We start from the raw sequence: 6,826 nt of genomic DNA on the forward strand, positions 1-6,826 counted from the left end.
GAGACCCCTTCCCCTGTTCCTCTGGGGTTGGGACTGTCCCAGAGTTTTAGCCCAACACCTTGTTCCACAGTTTTGTGCAACTGAAGTCACTACTAAGGGTAAAGAAGCAAGAAAAAGAGGAAAAAAAATAAAGCTCTCCCCACAACCCCTGTGTAATAACTAGGCCCTTCATCCAGAGAATTGGATTTTCTCTGAGGATCTTAGGTGCTGAACCTCTGAGTTTGCTGAAGAAAAAGACAATAACAAAACAACGATGCCCCTTATTTTTCAGCTTTCAGGGTCTTTTTTCCTGACCTTCTGACCGGCAGTACAGGTTATCAGACAGTTTTGGTAACCCTGCTTCTTTAGTTGTTTCCCAAATCAGATGGCATTCAGATAAAGCAGGGAAAAGAATATGAAAAGCCAGAATACCCACTGCCACCATGCTGGGCAGCTGGGCTGTGATCTCCCTCCCAAGGGTGCTGCTTTGGATTATACCCAGAGGGCTGAATTCTAACCAGTGAAAGCTGGGCTAGGCAGGCACGGCGACACAGGCCTGTAACCCCAGCATGCTGGGGTGCTGAGACAGGAGGACCGCAAGTTCAAGCCCAGCCTTGGCAACTTAATGAGACCCTGTCTCAAAATGAGAAATAAAAAAGTGCTGCGGATGTAGCTCAATGAGAAGGCCCTAGGTTTAATCCTCAATTCCACCAAAAACGGTGGAGGGAAGAAAGGAGGGAGGGAGAGAAAGGGAGGGAGAGAAGGAAGAGAGAAAGAGAGGGAGGGAGAGAGCGACAGGCTACGGTGTGCTGACCCCGTCTTGGCCAGCACCATGCATTCTGCATCGATCTGTTCAAGTTTAACCCTAGTCATTTGTATTTCATTCAGTCCATCAGATAAATACAACTGCCAATCAATGTTTGGCTGAGCCTGAGAGACCAGCTTCAGCATCAGTAGGAAAGGTCAGGCCACAGAAAGACTGATGACTTCCACTAATCCCAGAGACCCCAACCAGCGCTGCATGTTAGAATCGAACTAAAAATACCAATTCCTGGGTCACGTCCCAGTGGCATGAGGTCAGAATGTGCGGCTCCAACGTGAGTATTCGGAAGTCTCCAGGTGCCTGCCATACAGCTAAAGGTAAGAACCACCACGGTGCTTGTAAAGGAACTGTGATGGGTACACAGCTGTACCTATAACCTCCGGGGGCTCACAGATACTGATGAGCAGCTCTGGGCCAGAACAAGGAGAAAGTGAGTGAGAAATGGGAGTTTCGTGCGGCTGCAGGGCTGGCCACACCTTTTCCCTCATCCCCAATCCCAAGCCCCATGGACATCTAAGCTCTCGGGTGTATGTGGTAAGGTGCCATGTTTTTATGTAACACTAATACCAAAAGACCTTTTCTGACCCTGGTCCCTCAGAGTGATCTACCTGTTAGTCCTCGGAGAAGTAATGCAGTCTCTCAACACCAACCTGTGCACACACACACCCCTCCTTGCCTTTTACACCCTGACGTGCAGCTGAAACATGACTGCAGTTTCAAAGGATGCTTTTAAGACAAGGGATTTGTCCCTTGCCTTGATCAGTACTCACACAGTCATCTCGGTGACCTTCTGCGAAACACACGCAGATAGGAAAGGGATGGAGAAGTGTGCATGTTTGGGACCTTTTGGGCCCCCTATTTCAGATGGAGGATCTGGGCTTCTGTCCTCACACCTAATACCATGCTTTTGTGTTGGCATCTTGAGGGTTTGAATCACAGGACTAGGAGGCTTGATCGTCCCATTTTAACTGTGCACTTTGCTGGTTTGGTTCCATGCTGTGCAGACAGAACAGGAAACCAACCCATGGCTTGGAAGGATGTTCAATTGCTTTCCAAAGCTAACTAACCAAGGATGACTCATGCTTGGTTCCTTCCACCTTTGTGCTGCTCCACAGCTGAAATCCGTTAGTCCCCAAGTATCACTGGGAGGGCTGGCCACTAGGGGGCAGAGAAGGGCTCTTTTTCCCTCAAGAGTGCTGTAGAGAGGCCCCTGGAAAGGACCCCGCATGCAGATAGAGACCAAGTTGCTATTAAAGCACAGGGCCAGGGATGGATCACAGCACCAGCAGCACTAGCTGGGGCACACAGAGTCCCAGGGGCTCATCTGGAGGCATCATCCAGCGCAGGGGCAGGGTCTGAGGTATGAGAGGCCAGGGTCCGTGGGAAGGGCAGTCTTTCTAACAAGGACAGCCAAGGGCCCACTTACTGTGGACCTAATTCATTGTAAGCCCCATCTAACTGGCTGCCTCCCCTCCATACCCTCCCCTCCGGAACAGCCTTGGAGCCACCAAGCCAGTCCCAGCAAACTCCTGGAGGCATATGCCCTTGGTGACGGCCACCTGCCATCTCACATAGTTACCCATGTCACCCTAACAACTTGTCCCAGGTCTCCGCCCAGGCCCGGGAATACCCTGAAAGCTCTGCGCACAGTGCCTACCCACCCGCCCACCCTCGCAGGCCGTGAGCATGAAGTGGGTGGCGGCTGGGTCTCCCATGTAGACGTCATGTGGTGCCTAGAACAAGGGGTTCAGTGAGAGCTGCTAAACGGGTGTGAATGAAACTCAAAATGCTGAATTTAAAGTCCCAAAGTAGATAAATTACAGGATGCTCCATCACTTTCTCAAATCTTCTGAATAAAAGATCCCAAAGGATTATTTAAACAGCCAGTTTCTCCTGGCTTATTTTAAGAGATTTAGCTCTATTTATAGATAATATTTTCACAAATATTATCTATGCCACCGTGAGAAGCAGGGAGCTCCTGGGTGTCGAGTGGCGGATAATTCCAAAAGAGATGTGGGCGTCACCTGCTGGGTCTCTGACCGCGACCCCCTCCAGGCCCCTTACTCCCCACACACGGGTCCCACAGCTCTCAGCAGAGGTGGCTGCACCCAAGAGCCTGGCTTCTAGGGTCAGCACTTCCGCTGCAGTCCCCCCTCGCTGGTGCAGATCCTCGCTGAAAGAACCTTGCCTCCTTCTTCTCCTAAGGAAAATATTTCCCCTAGAAAAAGCCTGGTAAGGGGAGAAACTCCAGATACTTTCAAAGAAGAGCTCTGAGAGCGTGCCTTTCTAACACAGAAATATGAACTACTGTCTGTCCGTCTGTCCGGCAGGCGGTGGAGGCAAGCAGCGAGGTGTACTGGCAGGCGACAGGGAAGCATGGGGCTGGGGCTCTCGTGAAGGGACACAGGGCTGCAGCCTCTAGCGATGAGCCTGGCCCTACACCAGCCTCTAGGGCCCTCACTCACCCACCGCCAGGTAAGAACCCCGGTGGTGCAGCTGCTGGGCTGAGGCCTCCCACGAGGAAGGACTGAGGGGCTCCAAGGTGACCGCTGGCACCCTTGCTTGGCCATATGCAGCCTTGGCTTTCTGTCCCCTCACATCATCTTTGGCCTGCTTTGCACCTACAGCTCCCTCCCATATCGCAGTCGCCTGGGGGGCCAGGCCACCCTAGCAGGTCTGATTCAGCACACTTGGGGTGGGGCTGAGAATACACCTATCCAACACGTGCTCAGGTATCACTGAGAGCCACTGCTTCTAACGTGGGGCACATCGATTTCTTGTCATGCGATGAGCAGCAAGGGTCCCCGCCCAGCGCCCAGCAACCGCGCAGGGAATCAACAATAAAAATGCACGGGCAGGTTCCAGGTCTGAGAGCAACTGACACGCAATCATCACAGTGTGCCTGCAGCAGCCCCCTCCTCACCATGCCCACCGCCTCACTGCATGTGAGACAGAAATCAGGATGTCACGGGCGCGCCCACCACCATCTGACAAGACAGACCTGAGAGACAGGAGCCCCTGCCTGAGACCGAACTCCATTCACCTTTCCTTCCCAAATCTGGGCAAACACATCCAAATGCCCTGCCGCGCAGTTTCAGAATCTATTTCTCAACACCTGACAGCCATGTAATTTCTTCCAGGGAACCCTCAGCTGCATCCCATTGAGGGTTTGCTGCTGCCTTGCACAGTCTCCATTCCTCTGCTGGCCTGGGGGGCTTTTTCCAGACCAAGGACAGCGTCCCCGGATGATGAGGCCTAGCAGTCCAAACTCAGCCTGCCGCTTCATCTCAGGATGGACGGCAAGGACAGCAGGGATGCCAGGTGCCCTCCCGGAAGTTAGGCCCTCCAAAATCAAGGACATGGCCTCCCGTCTCCTCCAAAACACACCTTCCAGGCAACGTTTAGACCAGGTTTGGACCAAGCAGGCATCGCAGCCTAGCCAAGCTGAAACATAAAATGAATCATCGTAGCTGAACAGACAGTGCTCAATTCTTTTGATACCCACCAGCCACAGGTAGTGGGAAACAGAGGCAAGTAACACAAAGTCTCTTTTCTCGTGGTGTTGTTACATCTCTCTATTCTGCCATGGGATGGGCATTCTTCCAAGGATGGTCCCTTTGCTATATACCTGTTTCTGCGGCATGGAGTTCTACTGGTAATACCACCTTGCTTTGTTTCAGGACAGTACCCTGTCCGCAGCCTTCCCCTCACCCTCAATGTCTCCCGGGATAGTTGACGCCATCCTGGGATTAAGAATTTAGAAGTAACAGAGCCTGGCTGGCAGATCCAAGGCCCTGTGCCAAGAAAATGGGCACTATACCATCCCAAGTCCAGTCATCACTCATATCTCCTAAGTAAAGAATACGGTCACTCTTTTCTTACCAGTACCAGGACTGTTTTCTTTACACCAGACTAAGGGTCTTTATCAGAAATCCATTTACTCATCCTTACTTCAAATACGCAGAGAAATTCTTGCCATCCACATACAACACTGGTTCAACAGAGCATGTGAAGGAACCCCATCCACACAATTTAAAACAAAGGTCTCCTAAGTTATAAAAATAAAAGTTAAATATGTATCATTTACTGATTCTTGTTCATAAATCCTGAAGTACTGCCCAATTATTCTTAGCTTTCTGGAATTTCCTATCCTCCCTGAACAACTAGAGGTACTATTTCTTGAAATGACAGTAGACAGAAAGCCAAGCCAGTGACTAAAACACTCTTTCAGAACATGTTTGGAGGTGGTCCTGGGAATTTACCTTTGTATGAAGCACCTTGGATAATTCTTATGCACATTAAAGTTTGAAAACTACAGTTGGTTGTCTACTCATAGGTTCTGCATCGGAAGTTCAACCAACTGTGGATTGAAAATATTTAGGAAAAATCTCTGCATGTACCCAATATGTACATGCCTTTTCCTTTGTCATTATCCCCTAAACAACATGGCATAAAAACCACTTACACAGCATCTACATTATATTGGTTATTATAAATCATCTAGAAATATACGAGGATGTACATAGGTTCTATGCAAGCACTATACCATTTTAGATAAGGGGTTTGAGCATCCTCAGATTTTGGCATCACAGAGGTTGTGAAACCAATCCCTGTGGATACCAAAAGATGATTGTATTCCATTCTATGAATTGTGAGCCTATTCTACAGTAATCACAAAATTGCGTTAGATCAAAAAAGACAAATAACTTTGGCGTGCCAGATTTTCCATGAACCACTGACTGGGAAAGCAGGTAGAACAAGACTAAAAAATGAAATCCCAGCCCAAAGTAGACACAGAAGACTGCTGGGAAACTGAGAGACTCCAAGGTGGTTTAACACAGCAGAGTCCAGAAGCGGCCTTGGCCAGCCAGTGGTAAGCAGGCAGAGAACTGCAGTAATTTAGCTACCTGGGAGAATTAGTTTGACTCATGGATCCACCTCCAAAGCCAAGCAGCCACTTGGTCCTGGGGATTGGTCAGTAAAGAAGAAAGAGGATGGACAGAATGACCCCTGAGAGTCAACCAGCTGTTCTGTGGCACACATCATGTTGAATGTTCAGCACAGCAAAGATAAAATCCTGAGAGCTTCAAACACCAGGGACAAAGATTACATGCAAAAAAGCAGGAATCAAATTACAACGCTGATATCAGACTTTCCACAGGCAATGCTGAATGCAAGGACACAATGGATTTTTGAGTGTTGACTTTGTACCTAGCTATACTACTGAATTTGGTTATTAAATCTATAACTCTTTTGGTGGAGTTTTGGGGTCTTGTATGCAGAGTATCATGTCATCTGTGAATAATGAGAATTTCACTTCTTTTCCTGTCCTTATTCCTTTTATTTCTCTTTCTTGTCTAATTGCTCTGGCTAATGTTTCCAGAACTATACTGAACAGGAGTGATGACAGTGGATTGGTCATTTGAGAAATGCAAATGAAAACAACACTGATATTCCATCTCAGCCCAGAAAGAATGGCTATCATCAAGAAATCAACCAATAACAGATGCTGGAGAGGCTGTGGGGAAAAAAGGAACCCTTCTCCACTGCTGGTGGGAGTGTACATTGGTGAAACCACCGTGGAAATCAGTGTGGAGATTCTTCAAAAAACTAGAATTAGAAGTTCCACTTAACCCAGCTATTCTCCTTCTGGGTATTTTCCCAGAAGAATTAAAAACATCATACTACAGTGATATTATGTGCACCCATATTTATAGCAGCACAATTTGTTATAGCTAAATCTTGGAAACAACCCAAATGCCCATCAACTGAGGAATGAGTAAAAAAGATGTGGTATTTTTATACAATGGAATATTACTCCGCCATTAAAAAAGATAAACTCGAGGCTTTTATAGGTACGTGCATGCAACTAGAAGACATACTCATAAGTGAAATAAATCGGATCCATATGTGTAAACATCATATTGTCTCCCTAGTGTAAGAACCTGAAAGAGTAAATAAAACCCAAAACGTACAACAGATAAATGAAAGAGAAAGAAATTGCTCAAAGGAAGGAACAACTGG

The 6,826-nt window shown here is 47.9% G+C and overlaps 1 protein-coding gene across 3 annotated transcripts in view; it reads right to left on the reverse strand.

Moving 5' to 3' along the window:
- The window catches only part of Apba2 (amyloid beta (A4) precursor protein-binding, family A, member 2), a 201,215-nt gene that overhangs the window by 78,532 nt on the left and 115,857 nt on the right, over positions 1-6,826 (reverse strand). The window lies entirely within an intron of this gene.

This window comes from Chinchilla lanigera, unplaced genomic scaffold (genome assembly GCF_000276665.1).
Source record: "Chinchilla lanigera isolate Chin_1 unplaced genomic scaffold, ChiLan1.0 scaffold00015, whole genome shotgun sequence".
Classification (NCBI taxonomy): Eukaryota; Metazoa; Chordata; class Mammalia; order Rodentia; family Chinchillidae; genus Chinchilla; species Chinchilla lanigera.